The sequence below is a fragment of the Sminthopsis crassicaudata genome, chromosome 5 (assembly GCF_048593235.1).
Source record: "Sminthopsis crassicaudata isolate SCR6 chromosome 5, ASM4859323v1, whole genome shotgun sequence".
In the NCBI taxonomy this organism is placed as follows: Eukaryota; Metazoa; Chordata; class Mammalia; order Dasyuromorphia; family Dasyuridae; genus Sminthopsis; species Sminthopsis crassicaudata.
Genome location: NC_133621.1, coordinates 204,197,819 through 204,219,420, shown reverse-complemented (window position 1 = coordinate 204,219,420; position 21,602 = coordinate 204,197,819). Strand labels below are relative to the sequence as shown.

The 21,602-nt window shown below is 33.4% G+C and overlaps 1 protein-coding gene across 4 annotated transcripts in view; it reads left to right on the top strand.

The window, feature by feature from the left end:
• Positions 1 to 21,602, top strand: part of FRS2 (fibroblast growth factor receptor substrate 2) — a 106,139-nt gene that overhangs the window by 41,921 nt on the left and 42,616 nt on the right. For 3 of the 4 annotated variants that reach the window (XM_074269644.1, XM_074269645.1, XM_074269647.1), the window contains 2 exons: positions 2,955 to 3,050; positions 3,796 to 3,838. The gene's annotated coding sequence lies outside the window, so the exon portion shown is untranslated. Of the gene's footprint in view, positions 1 to 1,980; positions 2,282 to 2,954; positions 3,051 to 3,795; positions 3,839 to 21,602 lie in introns of those variants that run through there. The other variant, XM_074269646.1, reaches the window with a different exon arrangement.

Sequence of the window (21,602 nt, the reverse complement as noted above, 5' to 3'; positions counted from 1 at the left end):
AGCACAAGTCTATGGGTCAGGTTCTGCTACCCTGCTAGACCATGGAGCTATAGGAGAGGATTGCTGAGTGAGCACTTCAAGAATTAGCCTTCTAAGTTGATTATTTGTCAATTAGTACTTTTTCAGTTATCTTATTGACTTGTTCTTCAGTGACTGCTACAATTATTTTACCTTTGCATTATTCTAATTTGGGGGAAATTTTTAGAATCCTAAGGAAGAGGAAAATGTCTAGAATACCATCTTGCTGATCATGTGACCCACTGATGGCTGCATGTCTTTGATTTCTTTAAATGTTTGATTTTATTGTATGTTGATGAATGGGGACGCTATTAATGCAGATTTCAATCCAAACAGAATAGTAGAAAAAATGTGAAACTAGCTATATAGTAGAGAAATTAACCTAAGCTCTATCTTCAACTTATTATCTCTCACATCCCCTGCCCCCATCTAATCTATTGCAAAGACCTGCCAATTTCATCTTTTCAGTAACTGCCCAATGTTCCTTATTCTCTCTTTTGATAATGCAGATTTATATGTCCTCTCTCCTAGGCTACCATTCAGCCACCACAGTATTTTCCTTAAGCCTTTCCTAAAGCACAAAGCATATGGCATCTGCCTCCCTTCTGCTCACTCCCTCCCAAACTTTATTGGCTTCCTGTCTCCTCCAGGTTCATACAAAATCCTCTCTTTGACATTTCAAAGCCCTTCTATTATCTAGCTTCTCCTACCTGTCCACCTGCTATGTACACTCCGTTCCAGTTACACTGACCTCTTTGATCGTTCCTCAGATAAAACATTTCATCTCTCAGCTGTGGCTGCCTTCCATGCCTGGGATGCTCTCCCTCTTCCTCTGCTTTTTAGCTTCTCTCACCTCTTTTACATCTTAGCTAAAATCCTGTTTTCTATAGAAAGTCTTAACCAATACTTCTTATTTCTAGTGTCTTCTTTCTGTTTGCATTTGTTTATATTTGTTTTGCATATTGTCTCCTCCATTAGATTGTGAGCTCCTTGAGGACAATGACTGTCTTTTTTTGTATGCCCATTTCTTTTTTCATTTATTTTCAATGAGTTTCTTTCTGCTTCCTTATTCTCTACCATCTATAAAAATGTCCATACCTCCCCAATCCTCAAAAAACACTAACTTAATCCCTCTATCACCTATCCAGTCTTATATTTCTTCAATCCTTTGTAGCTAAACTCTTTGAAATATTCATCTATAATAGGTATTTCCACACTCTCTTCTTTTTTCTTAACCTATTACAATCCAGTTTATAATTTTTATCATTCCATCAAAATTGCTTTCCAAAAACTAGGACACTAATACATTGTTGATGGAGTTGTGAACTGATCTGGCCATTCTGGAGAACAATTTGGAACTATGTTCAAATGGCTATAAAACTGTGATCCCCTTTGATCCAGTAATATCACTATTGGGTCTGTATCCCAAAGAGATCATAAAAGAGGGGAAGGACCCACATATACAAAAATGTTTGTAACTGTTCTTTTGGTGGTAGCAAGGAACTGGAAATTGAGAGGATGCCCATCAGTTGGGGAATGGCTGAATAAATTATGGTATAACATTTTGTTGTTACTGAATATTATTGTTCTGTAAAAATTGATGAGCAGGCTGATTTTAGAAAGGCCTGAAAAGACTTAAAAGAACTGATGCTGAGTGAAGTCAGCAGAACTAGGAGAAGATTGTACACGATTAATAGCAAGGTTACATAGTGGTCAACTATGATAGACTTAGCACAGTTAGGTTCTTATTAAGTGCTAATGAGATAATGAGATGTTAGGTTCTTACTAAGTGCTAAGTTGGTACTTAACAATTCTCTAGTTCACACCTTTTGGTTCTGTCCTTTAAGGGGAGTTTACCTCTTTGGACTTCTGGGGAGGAATTTACATGTTTAAGAGGAACAAGTTCATTGGTTGAGTATTTTTCTCACAAGCCCCTGAGTTATTCCACGCCCATTCTCTGGGAGGATAAAAGAAGAAGTTAGAGTCTGGAAAATCAGTTCTGGATTGGGTGGATTCGCAAGTCCAGCAATCCTGTACTTTTGGAGAGGAAGAGGAGTCTACTCTAGGTCAGAGTTGGAACGGCTCGCTACAGGAAGAAGAGTCTGGCCTGGAGATTGAGTTGAGACAGCAGATCTCCTCCCAGAGAGCGATCAGCAATTTCTGGAGACAACAGAACATTACATAGCACTTCTCAGAAATACATTCTGATAGACAGGAAACTCTTATCCATAGAGAGAACTATGCAGACTGAATGCAGATCAAAGTATATTATTTTCACCCTTTCTTTGCTTTTTTTTTTTCTCATGGTTTTTCCCTTTTGTTCTAATTTTTATTTCACAATATGATTAATATAGAAATATGTTTAAAGTGATTGCATATGTATAACTTGTATCAGATTGTTTGCTGTATTGGGGAGGGAAGAAAGGAGAAAAAAAAATCTTACAAAAATGCATAGTGAAATATAACTTTGTAGATTTGTAGCAATATGTCTATATTTGTAGTTGGAAAAATAAAATACTGTTGAAATTTTTTAAAAGGATAAATAAGTTAACAGGAATAGAACTCTTACCACTTAAAATCTACACTAAACCCCTGAAATCCACAGGTAGTAATCTGAATTGATTGAATTTCATCAGTTTAATGTCTGAAGGTCTTTAAGTTTAATTTTTTGGATCCCTGCACTAGATCCTTGAACATGTTGAATACGATCCCTGTCTAAAACTTTACCATCCTATTTTTTTTCACTTTTTTGAGTTTATGGTGGTTCAATAATGTTTTTCTTTTTAAAGGTGACCAAGGAAAATTTTAATAATTTTCCAGTTAGTTTTAAAGTTCTATAAGTATTGTACATAATGAAAGCTCAATGATGATTTTGATGATGATTCTGCCAAACATTTTCAAAGATAACAATCTTCTTATTGGTATCTTTATTTCAGGAATGATAACAAGAAAGAGGGGAATCCAGTGCAAAAGAGATGAAATTGTTAATTTGTGATGAAGTAAAATGCAGCTGTTGCTTTTCAGTCATATTAGTAAGTATGGTCAAATACTGCTCATTCTTATTGGCAGTAAAGAGATGTCTAATATAAATAAAACTATATCAAATATTTTAAAAGTAACTCATTTTGCATTTGGCTCTTATCCAAGCTTATAGCTGTAGAGTATGTTTCCTGATTGAGTGTATAATGCTAATACTTGCTTCAGCATACTTTAAAATCTGTAATTTTTTTTTGAGGTTTTTCTTTCAATTAAAAGTGAACTGGAAAAAACCTAATTCCAAGTCGAGTAAAAGCCTGTGATATATATATATATATATATATATATATATATATATATATATATATATATATATATATATATATATGTATATATGTATATATTATATATAATACTGTTATGCAACAGTATTAATGTCTACCTTAGAGACTTTCTCAGTAACAGTGTTTAGAGCTAACTCTGATAAATAATTCATGGGAACATAATATTGGAGCTAGAAGGGATCTTACAGATAGATCACTTCATTCAAGTACTCATTTTATTGATGAGATGAAGTTATTTATAAATAGCATACGGATTTAAGTGTCTGAATTTTGTAAAATGACAGCAATTAATTAGTATAAAATAAATTTATATTATTAAAACTGCTATAATGGGTATTTTTCCTAACTTTTAGAAGAAAAAATATGGAATCTAATATGAGGTTAATATCATTTAATATAGTCAAAAGATTTACTATTTAGTAACTAATGTATCCAACTTTTCTATCTTTTTTTCTAGGAAGGAAACTGCATCTGATTTTCTCAAAAGAGAAGTTTGCAAGGTAAGAAATGCCTTTTATAGTAGATAAAGGAAGACATATTTAAATGCATTTAATTGATGCTTAAATTTCAACTTGGATTTTTTTTTCCTTTTCTCATTTTTTACTGACAACCAGAATCTCTTCTTGATTTTTGTTAAATCAGTTAGCAAGTGATTACTAATGTGTTCTGTGTGCCAGACATTGCACTAGCAGTTATTAATGCAAATACAAATGTGAAGCAGTCTCTGCTAATAAGGAGTTTATATTCTATGGGATGACTATTTGATATGTTATGAATGATAAATAAAGAATTTAAAATAGTTTTGATGGTAAAACATAAATATGAATCAGAAAAATTCCCTTCAAATAAGAGGGCACTTGAGGTGAGCCTTGGAGAAGAGTTTAAGGATTGCAAGTGAGAAGAGAGAGCATTATGTGGGAGACTTCATGTTCAAAGACAAGATGATGAGAGATAGTCACATACAGGGAGTAGCAAGTAGGCCATTCCTTGTAGAGTATATAGAATAATGAGGAGACCAATGCATAATCAACCTGAAAAGATTTATTAGAGCCAGATGATTTAGAACCTTAAATGCCAAACAGAGCAGTAGTTTTTATGGTGCTACTGAAGCTTCTTCTTTTTTTTTTTTTCCCTGAGGCTGGGGTTAAGTGACTTGCCCAGGGTCACACAGCTAGGAAGTATTAAGTGTCTGAGGCCACATTTGAACTCGGGTCCTCCTGAATTCAAGGCTGGTATTCTATCCACTGCGCCACCTAGTTGCCCCCTACTACTGAAGCTTCTTAAATGTGGAAGTGACATGATCAGACCTATACTTTAGAGAGGAAGGAGATGAGATCAAGGGAGTCCTATTAGGAGTCTGTTCTAATAGCCTAAGTATGAGGTAATGAGGGCTTGAACTAGAGTAATTATGGTGTGAGTGGAGAAAAGAAGACAGATAGGAGATGGAATCAACAAGATTTTGTAACTGATTTGGTCTGAGTGAGAATGAGGAGAGGAGAATTGTCTCTAAGATTGTAAATCTGGGTTGCTAAGAGAGTAACAGTGTCCCTTTTAAGAAATAGAGAAGTTAAAAGATTTAGGGACATGTCAGATTTGAGGTGTCATGTGAATATACCTATTAGGATAAATGAAGGATTGGTACCCAGGAGAGAGCTAAATCTGGAAACTCAAAAAGGAAACAGATTGGTTCTATAGGGAGTAAGAGAACCCTGGCAGAGCAGTGTCCTCAAACACCATAGAGAAGGCAGTTTTGAAAAGTAGAGGATGGTCAAATTGTCAACATTCTAAAAAGAAAAATTGAGTAGTGAGTAAAGAAAAGCCCTCAGATTTAGTAATAAAGAGAAAATTTGTTATTTTGAAGAAGAAATGGAGTTTCATTGGGATGGTAAATTAGAAGCTAGGTTTTCAGGGTTTGGGAGAAGGAGAATGTAAGAGATTTTTCTCCACTAGGATTTAGGCTGTGAAAGGAAAGAAGAGACAAAGGACAAAGATAAATTATTATCTTTTTGTCAAGTCAGGAAAGGTACCTTTCTAATGCTTAAATCCAGATGAGAGAACATGATAAAATATCAATTTTTTTAAAAATTCATATTTCTAATATTTGGATCTCATTTTTAGAGATCTTTGGTAATGATTATTTATCTTAAAAGATATTGTAAGTAGAGAACTACATATTCTTATTAAAAATTATCACTAGCATGATTGGCTAAGATGATGATGTTTAAGGATACAAAGGAATGTAGCTTGATAACATTCATTCCAGCATTGATTTAAAAGCTAGAATGACCTCATTCTATGTTCTAGGCCTTGTCCCGGGTGGTAGAAATACAAAAAAAAATTTGAAAGAATTTCTACTTGCAAAAAACTTAAATTTCAAATTTAAATAAATAGCAAATACATGAAATGGGGGGAAATAGGAGGAGGGAAATAAGCAATATTTTACATGTCTCTGTGGGTATGTATGACATATAAGAGAGAGATATAGACAGCACGATTGCATAGATATGAAGGGAATAAAGACAAATAAGTAAATATTCAAGGCAATTTGGGAAAGAAGATGCCACCAACTGGAATCAGGAAAAGTTTCATATAGAAGGTAATGTTTAAGCGGCATCTTGAAGGAAGAGAGGGAAATCTAAAACATCAAGGTAAAAAGGCCCAGAACAATGCTGATGAAGCAGTTTATGTGAGAAATACAAGGAAGGTCATTTTAGTTGAATTACAGATATATTTATCTTGTATGATGAAGCTGGAAAATAGTTTAGGACCAAGTTGGGAAAGGTTTTAAAAGCTAAACAGTTCTTAGAGGCAAAAGGGAGTCTTGAATCTTTATTGAGTAGGCTACTGGCATGGCCATTTTTGTGCTTAAGTTGGCATGTCATGTTGGCAGCATTGCATAGATTGAACTGCTGTGGTGAGAGACTTGAGGCAGGGAGACCAATGAAAAGGGTCTTGTAATTGTCTAGATAAAATGTGATAGTCATCAGATGTTGTGGAAGTAGAATCAACAGGATTTGGTAACTAATTGGATATATAGAATAGAGCAGAGTGAATATTTGAAGAGAATGCTGAGGTTTTCCTCAAACAGGAAATATGGTGAAAGTTTCCAAGAAGAGAAGACTTGGTCAATAGAATTAGTAAAGTTACTAGGAAAAAAAGGGGAATAAAAGATAAAAGTTAAAAAAAAAAATCACGTAGAGCCAAGATGAAGTAAGACAAGCTTCCTTCCACATAACTCTTCTAGCAGTTCTGTAAAACAAATAAAACCAAGACCTGGTGGGGAAATCCAGAAAAGATCACAGTGAGTCATTTATCCAGTGCATCTTAGCATATAGAAACAGACAAAACTATCTGTGAATGCTGAGAATAGGGTAGGAGACTTTAGACCTATACTGGAGGCACTTGAAGGTAGGCAAATATGAATTAACAGTTTTGTTGTCTGCTACTCAGTTCTAGGTCACAGCTTGGCAAAAATGCAGCTAGAATTCCTGATGAGTGAAGCAAGATTTAAAAAGAGTGAAAAATGTATCTATGAATGAAATGAGAATGCGTGAGGAGAATATTAGAGAAGAAATGAGAGCTATAGAAGAAAAAAATTAGAAAGGAAATGAATAGCTTGGCACAATAGATATACTTTTCCAAGTAACAAACACTCTCTAAATTAGAGCGGACTAAACAGAAGCCAGTGACCCTTTGAGACAAGAAATTTTAAAACAATCAAAAGACTGAAAATATAAAAGAAAATGTGAGGTATCTTATAGCAAAAACAACTGACCTGGAAAACACATCAAAGAGAAAAAATTTAAGAATCATTGGACTATCTGAATACCATGACCAACACATTTAGACATCCAATTTCAAGAAATCTTTAAAAACAAAAAAACTCCCCATATCTCATAGAATCAGAGAGCAAAATAGAAATAAAATCCACAAGTCACCTCCTGAAAAAAAGCCAAAGTGAAAATTCTCAAAAACATAATAAGGTAAAATTCAGTGCTTCCAAATAAAAAGAAAATTATTGCAAATAGCAGAAAAAATTCAAGTTATAAGGAGCCACGATTAGGATTCCACATGATTTAGCAGCCATCAAAATGAAGGATTGGAGATCTTGGAATATGATATTCCAGAAGGCAAAAGATTTGGGCTACAGCCAGGAATAACTCATCTAGCAAAGCTGAATGTAAATGCTGTGGAATGGGAGTGGGATTGAGAACTATTTAATGAAATAGAAGACTTCCAAGCATTTCTGATGAGACCAGAACGGAGTAGAGAATTTGACTTTCAAACAGAGGAGAAGCATAAAATGGTCTGTATGATTATGAAAACATATAGGATAATAATCAAGGTTAAACTGTTTACATTCTTCTATAAAGAAGATACATGTAGTCCCTCAGATTATCATCAGTGGTCACAGAGTTTAATTTGACAGAAGACCTAGGAATGATTATATTGATATGATTATATATATGAATGATTTATATATATATATATATATATATATATATATATATATATATATGAATTATATATATATGTATATGAATGATTATATATAAATATATTATATATATTTTGATGATCTTAAAAGAGTAGCGAAGAATATATTGGAAGAGATAAAGAAGGGAGAGAAAGAATGGAGATCATCTCTCAAATGAACACAAAAGAAGCAGTCTATACCACAAGGAGGGGGGACTCATTTGAACTGATCAAAATAGGAAACAATACATAAACACTGTGTTCTGGTTATAGAAATACATTTCACTCAATAGAAAAGTAGGGGGAAAGGAGTGTGGGTTAGAGTGGACGGATATTAGAGAGTAGACTAAGAGAGGGATTAACTCAATGAAACAAACTTTAAGAATATACAAAATGTTTATAGTTTTTTTGAGGTAGCAAAGAATGGAAATCTTAAGAGCTGCCCATAAATTGTAGAATTATTGAGCATGTTTGGCATACAAATATAATGGAATATTATTGTATCCTCTTACCAGGATAAAAGACCAGACATGATTCTAGAGGGCTTATAATAAAATAACTATCCACTTCCTGAAAAGAAGATAAAAAACTAAGAGTGTAGAATAGAACAAATTTGTTCTTGACATGGCTAATGTGGACTTTTGCTTTGATTGACTCTTCATATTTCTAATGGGTTATATTTTCTTGTATTGTTGGGGTGGGGGAAAGTTTGAGATAAGAATGAAAGGAGAAGAAGGTAGATTTTGACTGATTGAAACAAGTAAAAAAAATTTTATGACAACTCCAGTTTTAAAAAGTTGCCAGAAAAATCAATAGCTTAGAACAGGTGGAAATACTTAACCAAATCATTGATTCTATGTAAAATTAACAGAGCTAGGAGAATTTTTAATAATTCTGAGAGACAAAAAGAAATATTAGAACCAAAATTTTAAAATTGAGAAAATAGAAAATGTAAAATACTTTACTAGTAAAAACAATCTAGAAAAGAAGTCATAGAGACATAAAGAATCATGAGGGAGCAGCTAAGTGGTACACAGCCAATAGAGGAATGGAAGACCTGAGTTCAAATCCAATCTCAGATACTTAACACTTAATAGCTATGTAACCCTGGGCAAGTCAATTAACCCTGAATCCCTTGCTAAAAAAGGAAAAGGAAAAAATCAAAACTATAAGAATTATGAGATTCCCTGAGAAGCATGACCTTTCCCATCCTACTCCTTCTCTCCCCCCAATTTCTTTTTGGTTGTCATGTTTCAAGGAATCAAAAGAAAATTATTCAGACTCATCATAACAATAATAACTATATTTATATAGTGTTTACTATGTGCCAGGCAATGTTGTTATCTCATTTTATCCTTATAACAACCCTGGAAGGGTAGGTGTTATTATTATTCCTATTTTACAAGGAAACTTAAGGCAAACAAAAAGTGATTGTTCAGGGTCATACCGCTAGTAAGTATCTATGGCCAGATTTGAACACTGATGCCTCAAAGCAAATTGAAAATAGAATGCACCAATTCACCTCCCAAAGAAATCCCAAAATGAAAATTCCAAGGAATGTTATAGTCAAAACCCAGAGCTTCCTCAGATCAAAAATTTAAAGCAAAATGTAAGAAGTCAGTAAGGAACTACAGCCTAAGACTTGGTAATAATTGTCTAAAAGAGAATCACAAAATTCCAGAAGGTAAATAATAAAGGCTTACAATTCAAAATAAATTACCCTGTAAGGCTATATATAACCTTGTAGAAAAGTAAATAGACTTTTAATCTAATAAGACTTTAATATATTCCTGATAAAAAGACCAGAGGTGAGCTGAAACTTTGAAATGCAATCCCAGTAGTGAAATGGAAATAAATTTGAAAATTTTAAGTGTTTTAATTGATGAAGTGCTTTATAATCTATATATAGAGAAGACACAATAACTGTTTGAAATTCTAATATCATTAAGGGTTCCAGAGAGAAATAAATAAGAAAAACTAGTGCTGGGGATTGTGTTGTTTCAAGTTTATAGTCTTAAGAGCAGAAAGGAAAAAGAACTATATTAGAAGAAGTTAAAAAAAAAAAACCAGCATTCAAACTTAGTATATTTCATATTTCCTAATTGGGGTAGGCAGATATAAGCATGGGGCAGAAGGGGTGAAGAGATGAGACATCATTCACATCTAGATTATGTGAAAGGCTGATAAAGCATATTTAGAAATGTGTGGATACATACACACACACACACACTCACACACACACATTTTATGCTGTAATACATTGAACTCATTTCTGCATTAAACTTAAATATGGTAATGAAATAGTATCAGTACTCAATATACATGCATTGTATAATGTAGCATCTATTTAAAGAAAAAATTAGCCTATGACAGAAGAGAAATAAGACTAAAATTATATTTCAGGATCTAAATGTACCCCCTCATAATTTTAGATATATATATATATATATATATATATATATATATATATATATATATATATATATATATATATATATATATATATATATATATATATATATATATATATATATATACATATATATATATATATATATATATATATAATTTATTTATTTTTCTTGGCTAGATCTTAAGGTGAGAACTATACCTAAATTCATTGGTTATAGGAATCTTCCAGGTAAGGAACTTTCTCTACTAATGCAGGTTGACATCTTCTCTGTAACTTAAAAGTATTTATAGTAACACTAGATAGCTTTATAGAGGACATTTAGATTTGCAAAGTTGTTTACATATTGTCTCGTTTGATTCTCATTACATTATGAGATAGATCCTATTGTCCCCTTTTCACAGAGAAGGAAACTGAGGCTGAGAGGGTAAATGACTTGCCCAGGGTTACACAGCCAGTAATTCTGAGACAGTTTTTGAATTTAAATCTTCTTGATTCTAATGTCTGTATTTCACCTGCTATACTACTTTTTAGAGAGCTACTTAGAAAATGAAAGGTTAATTGACTTGTAAGAGTCACATAGACATAAGGCAGAATGGGAATTTGTATCTCTCTGCCATCAAGGTCTACTCTTATGTACTATATTCTTCTTCTAAGTCTTATTTTTCAGAAGTTCTACTCCTGTCTTTATTTTTCTACTTGTTATTTTTTGGTGAGATTTATTTTAAATTTAGACTACCCACTGATTTAAGATTTATTCTAAAATTTAGATAATTCACTGAATATATCATAGTAAGCTAATGAAACCTTTAAAAAGTTCAATGTAATAGTCATTTTTTAATTACTGAATACAGTTTATATTTCATATGGCCTTCCTTCCATGTTGTGATAAGGGAGCCACCTGCCAGTGGCTGCTGGAGGTCTAACTCAGACTGTAGAATGGATCCCTTCTCCCTTCATGTGAGAGGAGGAGGAGGAGGAGGAGGATGCAAGGAGCCTGAGAGGCAGTTGCTATTCTCTGACCTCTCCATGGAGAGGCAATTGCATTGTCTGACCTCTCTCCTCTTCCCTCTGCCTCCCATTTATCTCATTCCCAATCCACAACACCTGTGTCAGTAAAAGCTGCTTTGCAACTCCTTCAGATGTTATGATCCACAGCTGTGGAGGCTCTCGGAGAGAGCCCCTTCACTCAACACTTCCATGTATTTGGAATGGCACTCTTAGTATTTGGTTTGACACTATCTGTCAAAAAGTTTTTTTGTGTGTGATTTTATGGATCATTCTTGTATTTGAGCAGTGGAAGCATCAGTTCAGTTTGTAATAATTAATCTGATTTCAAGACCATCTATTGGTAGAAGTCTCTAGGAGACTTAGTTTTGTTCTATCAAATCATATATTTCTTCCAAATCATCAATGATATTTTGTCTCCTTGTGGTGCTAGTGTCTGTCACTCATACCCAGTCTCCAACCTAGTGCCATTTCAACCCTCTCTGCAAGTATTTGTCTCTTGGAATAGACATATAATATAGACTAAGGTGAAGATCAAACCAATGGTATTATTGTGAAAGGATGAAAGTATGTTCAGTATTGTCTCATAAAACAGAAGGAAGTAATGGATAAAATTGAAAGAAAGCTTGGTAAGATATCCAACTAAGCAAAGTCATCTCAAGGAAAAATGCCAATAAAAATGAAAGGATACAAAGAAAAGAAAAACAGAAAAGATTTTTAAAACATTTTAACAAATTATTTTCTCCTATAAGGATCCTACCATCCCAGTTTTGACCGTATTTATAGAGAAAGCAGGAATGGCACTAAAGAGACTAAAAATGGGAAAAGTTGCCAGATCCAACCAAGTATTATAAAGACAAGATACAATTTGATAAAATTATTAGGGCTTTGAGGGACTAATGTACAGCATCTGAAAGGGCAGAAGATAATAAAGGCAATATTCAACACTGGACCACATCTTTTGCATTTCACAATTAACTGAAAGATGTGAACATGCAATTTTTCTTTTCCTAATTTTTGACAATGATAAAATTTTTATTTTTTGAAAGAGAAAACTAAGCTTTATAGACTATTTTACAGCAAGAAGTCTTTCAGATCATCTGGGATTCCTTGAGAGAATTAGTGATGTTCAATGATCCTCTAATAATAAAGATTAGCAGTCCCATAAAACAAGGAAATGTATGTTTAACACGCTCATTCCTTGTAATGATGAATGCAAGTCAGAGAGGTATTCCCTATAACTTGTGAGATCCTCACAGTGTTTTTATTTGCAGATGACTGTGCTAGTTATATCAAGTCCCGAACATTTCAGTTTCCCGAAAGAGATCTGTAATCACTAAGAAATTTGGCTTGTCCATCCACACAGGAAAGACCCAATGGATGAACAATGCCTCTTGCTCAGATTTCAACTTGCATGTGGATATATACATCCCATAGAATCAAACCATTAGAAGTACATCTGGTACAGACAGCACAGATGGACAGCTAATGAGTTCAGAGTTGAATAGGAAAATAAAAGTGCTAGATTGCTTTCAGAAAATTGCAGAACTCTTTAACTTATCCTATTTTCTCATGAAAATTAAAGTCTGTCTTTTCCATACTAACATTTTACAAGTTGTTATATGGCAATGGGACATGGAGCATCATTCCCTCTGAAGAATGAATATTACATAGAAGGCAGTGGAGTACTGAGTATGTGCAGTGAGAAGGCAGTGAGTATGAGCAAGTAGCAATCTATAACAAGGAACTCTGGGGGGGGAAAAGTATGTCATCAAGAAATAAGAGAAGGCAATCTAGTCACATAGTAAGAGCAAGGGGTTAACATTGAACAGCCACGGTGCTCCACTGGTGCCCTCATGCAATCGTTAGAAAGTAAGAAAGCCTTCTAAGATGTTATATGGACACCCCACCCCTCACTCTGCCTTACCATAGTAAACTTGGAAAGATCATGGAAAAGCATTGCACAGTGAGTCAGCCTGGGATGCATTTTGATCTGTATCCTTGGAGGGAACTCCAGAATCACTGACATCACAGATCCTTTTAAAATTTGAGACTATTTTGAAAGAAGTGTTTCTAATGAGGGAAAAATTTACAAAGTGATCAAGTAAAAATCTTGTGTTAAAATGTAGGGACTTGCTATCGTGATTTACTAAAATAATTCTGGACTCATCTAATTTAATTATTATTTGGCTTTTTACCTTGTGCTATTTGTTAGATAAATTAAATGTGGAGCAAAATTTGTCAAAGATTTTGCTTGTATATAGATATCTAATAAAGCACATGAATTTATTTTTACTGGCTAAGTTTGTGAATTGGGAGTTACCGAACTTTTGACTTTTAGAAATGTCCTAAGTGTTTAGAAATTGGTTACTTTACAGGAACAGGCTCATTAGCAATAGTTGTGCTTTCTTAAGATGTTTTAGAGTTTAAAGTTTTATTTTTAATCTTTGGATAAAGTTATTCTTTTGGTAGTTGTTGTAGGAGTTTAATGCAGTGATTTTAGTTTTCTTTTTGTTTTACTTTATATAATTTTCCAGAGTACTGGAATTAAGCAAGCTTAATTTTATTCCAGTCAGCCCTTTGCTTTAGATTTTTCAAAACAAGCTCAGAATAGGTTGAAACTCTACACAAATTGCTGCCACAGGACAAAAGTGCTGATCAAGTTAAATCAACCCCTGTAATGTGTATTGAAAAGAAAACCTCTCCTCTGTACCCCCCAATTTGAAGAACAAGCATTTTAGTTGCCAACCAGAGCTGACTTTAAATGGACCAGCTGTCTGTATTGGGAGGATAGGGTTGCTAAGGTTACCATGGTTGTTTGAAGAAGAATGCAGCTGAGATGGCAAGTTCTTGATGTGTGAGCTGAGGGAAGGAATTTAGTGTGATCATGCATCAGCCTTCCTAATCACATGCTCACAGAGCTCTGTGTGGGCGGCATGTAAAAACTACAAGTCTGCACTGGGGCTTGTGTGTGGTTACAATAATTTTGTTTTTGTGGGAGCCAAAGGGTTTATAGTTTAGATCAAGAATGCCAAAGTTGTGCCAGTGGTTTTTGTTTTTAAAGGATCCTTTTGAGAAATAAAAAAATTGAGCTAAATTTATCATTGTACATAATCAGCAAATTATTATTTTTTAAAAGTATACTTATTCTTGTTAATTTTGTTACAATATAACATTATTTTTCCAGTGTTTTCCCTTCATGGTCACTCAGCCTTGTTAACATTTCCCTGCATTTCCTGAAGAAATTGTATTTTCCATGTAATAGACACAATCCTATTTAATACATAGACACAGAGTTATGTTGGGCAAGATTCTGAAAGAAATGGAGTTAGTCTGTTCTGTTTCTTCTTTTGAGATCTATTTTCCCACGGAAATTTTATCTGAGAAAAATACATTGGGTCATCCCTCCCCTTCCTCCCCCCCAAGTGTACCCCAAGTGTAGATCTGTCATCATATCTGAGAAATCAATGTCTCATTTCTTGAAACTGACTTCATTAAGAGAAAGGTAGAGAAGGTATAAATCATTTTCTGCCTGTGAAATGTTAATTTTTTTTTTTTTACTATACACATAATTTACCATAGCCAGCTTGAGAAATGCCCGTTAACATATTATTTTTATTTATATTTGATCCTTTTTCTTTTCCAAAATTGAATAATAATTTGATGGCTATAGAGTATGTAAGAAACAAATATTTTGAACATTGGCAACAGTGCCATCCACTAAATTGATTTCACAGAAAGCAAATAGATTATATGTGGTGATAGTTATCAAGTTTACTTGGTAGAGTTAAATTCAAGATGTTTTTTTAAGTGGTTGATTTTTTAAAATCTAATTTTTGACCTTTTCTGGACTTAGCATCATCCCATTTGCTTAACATTTTGTTAAGCATTAAGAATAATTTGATTTTCCAATTTGGCATCTTGGAGTAAAGTCATTAAGCATTTATTAGGCACCTACTATGGGCCAGGCCCTATGCTAAGTACTTGAGATACAAAGGAATGCAAAATTACAGTTCTTTCAGGGAAATCATATGGGAGCAAATTATTTACAACTGTTATATACAGAGTAAGTAAGAGGCAATCTTAGAGGGAAAGCACTGGATCAAATAAAATGGGAGTTTTCAAATTAACATGGCTTCTGTAATTGTGACTTTCAGTGAACTTAGATATGTTAGAAATAGTTTTAGAGGCATAAATTGCAATGAATGAGAGATCATTAATATATTCAGATTTTTCTAAACTGACGAAACTCAGAGATCATAGAATAGGAATTGGAAGAGCTGGCACTTCAGTTCTGCAATTGATAGAGCGTTGGATTTGAAGTCTGGGATTCTTAGACATGGAACCTGAATCCTGTGTTAATGTAAAACCAAATTTCTTGTTGCACGTTAAGAATTGGATTCCGAAGGTAAAAGTAACCTGGGTAATTCTGACAATAGTGAAAACATTTTACTCAATTCCCAGCGTTCCTTCTCTGGGTGTAGCTGTTTCTGTCCATCATTGATTAAATGGAACTGAAATAGATCTTCTCTATATTGAAGATATCCACTTCAGTCAGAATAGGGACATGACTTTTAATATGAAAAGGAATGGTTATTTGGATATTTAATCATCAAATTTTCCAGTATTCCCTCTTAACCAATGATACAGTTTCTTTGGAGTTGATATTATACATGTGAGTCTCTAAAAGTTCAGTTTATTATGTCAATGCATATGTTTATATTTGTTATTTTGGAGACTAATAGTTATTCCTCAACTGCTGAATGATTGGCTTTGAAATAAGAATTGCAAATATAATTTTAGACATGACTGATAAGGAATTTGTTTAACTTGACCATGCAGTTTTGTTATCAGATTGTTTTTAAGGGGTGTGTGTGGGGCAGCTAGGTAGCACAATGGATAGAGCACCAGCTCCGCAATCAGGAGAACTTCAGTTCAAATTTGGCCTCCTAGCTGTGTGACCCTGGTCAAGTCACTTAACCCCAGTTGCCTCAGCATAAGAAAGAGAAAGGGACTAAGGATACGATTCTCTCCCTCTTACCCAAAGGAGAAGAGAACAGAAGGGTCTGAAGAAATCACACATTAACAGGAAAGTTTTTGAAGTTACATGTCAAATTTATTATATTCTTTTTTTAAAAGTTTTAAAATTTATTTTAAACCAAGTACAAAATAAGAAAAGGGGAAAAAAAAATAAGATTGCTATGTACATTGCAGAACATGAAAGGATTCAATACAAAATATTAAATTATCATTTCAAGAAAATCTATATGATAATTACTATATATTGTTTTCAAAGTTGTCCAACTTTTCTTTATTTAGTTTTCTTTTATTCTCTACTGAGCACTTTTTACTTTGTTACCCCCTCCCAAAAAATTCTACAATTAAGCATGGAGAATGTGGGGGTGTGTGTGACCATTGTGCATATTTCTGTTTGTCATCTGTTTCTCTGAAGATACATAGTATGTTTTTTCATAATTCTAAGTTTTTCCATGTTTTTCTAAATCAACCATCATTTTAGACACTACAGCAATATTCCAACCCAATTGCATTCTATTTGAGAGATTGTCTATGAAAGTTTTTTCCAATTTTCTGCATTCCTTCTACTCTTGGCTGTGTAGGTTTTTATTTATACTAGAAAACTTTTATTATTTTTTTCTAACTCAATAAGATAATTTTTATTGATTTAATTGGGATGACATTACATTAGATTAATTAAATAAAATTGTCACTTTTTTATTATATTGGCTTTACCTATCCATGAACAATAACTATTACTTTAGTTATTTAGTTCTAATTTTATTTGTATAAAAAAGTGTTTTAAGTTTATATTTATATAGTTCCTCTGTCTTTTTTTTTGGCAAATATGCTCTATTTTTGTATTTTATGCTGTCTAGTTATTTTAAATTTTTTATTTTATATTGTCTAGTTATTTTAAATAGTTTAAAGCAATATTGAATTCTGACAATGGCTGACAGTATAGTTTCCTTGTTTTCTTTCTTCTGATTAAATCTATTTTACTTTTAACTTTGAGTACCCCAGCTTTTTTTAAAACATGTATAATAAATGCTACTCCTAATCTTTATTTTATATTTATATGTATCTCTCTCTATCTCTCTTTCTCTTTTTTTTTTTTTTTCATTTCCTTAAAGTAACATTGTTGAATTCAGATTTTTAATCTGCCTTCTATTTCCATTTTATGAGTAAATTCATTGGTGGCTTTTTCTTATTTCTAATTTACCTTTTTGTTCTAGAATTTCAGGGCAATTGTCCTTAATAATTTCTTGTAATATTATATCAAGATTTTTTTTAATAATAACCTTTGGGCCATCTATTCTTATTATTTTTCCTTGATTTGTTCTCAACATCAGTTGTCTTTCTGTCACATTATCTTCTATCCTTTCATTCTTTTGCTTTTGTTTTATTATTTCTTTGTGTCTTAGAATGTCATTGGCTTCCTTTTGTCCAATTCTAGTTTCCAAAGAATTATTTTCTTTCTTAGATTTTATTTTCTTAGATTTTTTGGTTCACTATTTCAAGTTGGTTAAATTTCTTTTCAATAATTTTCTTGATTTTCTTTGCTCTTATTTTTTTCTCTCTAATTTTTTTTTTTTTTTTTTTTTTTTGTCTCTCTTATTTGATTTTAAAGTCCTTTTTAAGTTTTTCTAAGAAATCTTTTTGGCTTGGGAACATTTGACATTTCTCATTGGAAAAAGTTGTGGCTTTTTAAGCTTCATATCTTCCTCCAAATATGAATCTTGATCTTTTCTATCCACATACTAGCTTTCTATAGTTGGGTTCTTTCTCCCTTTGCTTGCTTGTTTTTATTCATTTTTGTTTGTTTGTTTGTTTTATTTTACTTTTAGGCAGCTATTAGTGTGATCAGGTTCTAGTCCCAAAAATAACCACCCAAGCCTCAAATCCTTCTTATTTTTATGTAATGAGGTAAGTTCTGGGGCTGAACCATAGACTCTTCTCTTCATTCCTAAGTCATGGCTTGAACTCCCCGGTAACACTGTCACCATATATGATCTTACTCTTTTGGTCCTTCTGGTGGCTGCAAACTACAGTTGTTGTCTCTTTTCTGGAACTCAAACCTAAGACTCTGTTCATCTGTAGTTGCCCACAGTCAGCGTCCCCACCCTCTGCTCCTGCATCTCCCTCTCCTTGACAGCAACAAAAGGAAAGTCTCTAAGGCTGAGGCTGCCTCCCAACTCCATCTGCCCCCAGAGCTTGTTGTTTGTTGATTGCATGGTGTTGGCCTACAGGTGTTTGTACTACACTGAGGCTGAACCTCTGCCTTCCTAGGGTCTTCTTAGGAGAACTACTGCAGTTATTCTTGATTTTGAAAACTACCGTTCCTTAAGGTAGAAAATTCATTATACTCTTGTCCAAAACTTTATTAAATGGTAAGCATGAGACTTCAAAATTGCATTCAGTGATAGAAAGCAGCATAGGGTGCAGTGATAATAAAAAATAATAATTGGAGGTAGATCTATACATCTATAAGGATCTCCCAAATGTTCCCTAGGGAGGGAAACAATATTATTATGGTTCCTCATTCTGAAATGCTGATATTTCATCTTCAGAGTCATACTGAGATTATGGAATCTTTGAATTACAATTTTGTAACCTCTTAGATCCCCCCACCTTCCTGTCACAATAAACCACAAGTCTGACCAGGTCCCTCTTTACCAGAACTCCACTGGCTTCTTATTTTCTCTGACGTCAAATTTAAGCTCCTCTTTTTGACATTTAAAACCCATCACATTATGCCTTTTTTTTTCCATCCTAGTCATCTATTAGTTCTTTTCACACATTATGCTTTGGAGACATCAGACTGTTTTTTGTTCTCCATGAACCACCTTTCTGGAATGAACAACCCATACCCACACTGCTTCTCCCTGGTTGCAGTAGCAGAGCTAAAGCAAATCAGAAATGGTTTATATATAAAAAGGGAAATCCAAAGAGCCACTTTGGAAGGTGCCATACAATCGCCCATTTTGTTGCAAATTTAGACGCACATAGGATCCTAATCCTATCTCTGACTGGTTGTAAAAATAACCTTAAGTGGATCTCCTTGGGACATAGAAGTCTTATGTATGAGTTTCCTTTTTCCTTTCCTACTATAGACACAGGGTCGTCACATTTTTGTACCAATTAGGGCTGTCATTTCTTCCTGATTCCTAATTGCCAAATCCAATAGTCTTTTCTCAGTTCTCATCTTTCTTGATTTCTTTATAACCTCTGACGGGGTTGATCATGCTTTCCTCTTGGATTTGCTTCTCTGGGTTTTCATGACACTGCTTTCTTAGCTCTCTTCCTCTCAGTCTGACTACTTCTCAATATATTTTGCTGATATTTTGGATTATTATTTGTTATAATTGGGGCGTGATTCAGATTAGTCTAAATAGTTCAGTTTTGGAGATTGAAATAAAATTAAACATTTGTATCCCATCTAACATTTGACGCAAGGAGTTTTAAGGAAGGGAAAAGAAGGGAATGAGTACTTACTATATGCTTTATAGGCTAGGCACTGTGCTAAGCACTTTACAGATATTTAATTTGATCCTTAAAACTCTTTAAGGAAAGTGCTATTATTTCCCTTAATTTATGGTTGGGGAAACAAAGATAACTTTTGCCATCACCTGAAAGTGTTTAAATGTGGAGAAACACCCTCCTTATTTTTAAACTGTTCACACTAATGAAGATCTTATTCCAGTTGCTTTAGTAAATAGTGCTAATTTACACCAACTGATGACCATTCTTGGAATATACTCATTCCTTGTAGGGTGCCTAGATTTTCTTTCAAGACTCAAATAAAATAATGCCTTCTATATAAAGCCTTTCCCAATTCCTATTCCCACTTTCTCTTCAGGTTCCTCCCCCTCCCCCATTTATCTTATTGACTTTATATGTATTTTATAGGTACTTCTGTGTGTGTATACTTTTTCTTGCAATAGAAGGCAAATTCTTGGAAAGTGACTTTTTTTTTTTCTTTTTATATCACTTATGCTTAGATATTTCATACATATATATTGATTTATTTATGTTGTTTGAATGCATAATCTGAATGGCCAAACATGGATTGACAACAGAATTATACTTGAAGGACAAGAATACCAGATAGAATACCAGATTTTTTTTAAAATAGTTTTTATTTATCAAATGTATGTATGGGTAATTTTACAACATAGACAATTGCCAGACCTTTTGTTCTAATTTTTCCCCTCCTTCCCCCTCCCCCCCATGGCAGGTTGACCAATACATGTTAAATATGTTAAAATATAAATTAAATACAATATATGTATACATGTCCAAACAGTTGTTTTGCTGTCCAAAAAGAATTGGACTTTGAAATAGTGTACAATTAGCCTGTGAAGGAAATCCAAAATGCAGGCGGACAAAATTAGAGGGATTGGGAATTCTATGTAGTGGTTCATAGTCGTCTCCCAGAGTTCTTTTGCTGGGTGTAGCTGGTTCAGTTCATTACTGCTCTATTGGAACTGATTTAGTTCATCTCATTGTTGAAGAGAGAGCCACATTCATCAGAATTGATCATCATATAGTATTGCTGTTGAAGTATACAACGATCTCCTAGTCCTTCTCATTTCACTCAGCATCAGTTCTTGCAAGTCTCTCCAGGCCTTTCTGAAATCATCCTATTGGTCATTTCTTACAGAACAATAATATTCCATAATATTTATTCATATACCACAATTTATTCAGCCATTCTCCATAAAATACCAGATTTTTAATCAAGAGAGCATTCATCCAAGACAGCTATCTATCTCTTCTTGTATACTTAATAGGGAATGAAACTCAACTCCTATCTTTGTATTGTGATGCATAGTTTGCTTAGTAACTATAGTGTCAGGTGTTGAATACTGAGAGAATGGGAAAGGGAGCAGACAGCTCCTTCCACGTAGAAGTGTGATAGCCAAGTAAAAAGGGTTACAATTTTGTGATTATTGTGGTGACTAGTCCTGAGAAATCCACACAATAGATTAGTTTTTGACTTGGAATACCCTTAAAAGGCTGAGGATATGCATATGTGCATATAAATAGCTAAGAAGTTTTGGAGTGACCAATTGTAAATTGCAGAAACTTTGAACTGTACCAGAGAAAATATGGTTTGTTTGGATAGGACAATCAAACATCTTCAAAAAGATCCTTCTGCAACAATAATATGCTGTCATGTTTCAAAATCATATTTTTTGAAAAATTGTATAAAAACACATTTTATCAACAAATCTAATAATTATGGATAAAACAGGCCCTATTTTATTTTTTATTATATATTTAGAAGTAATAATACTTTAGCTACACTGTCCTGTTTTGCTTTTCTTTGCACATGGCACTCTAACTCTTAG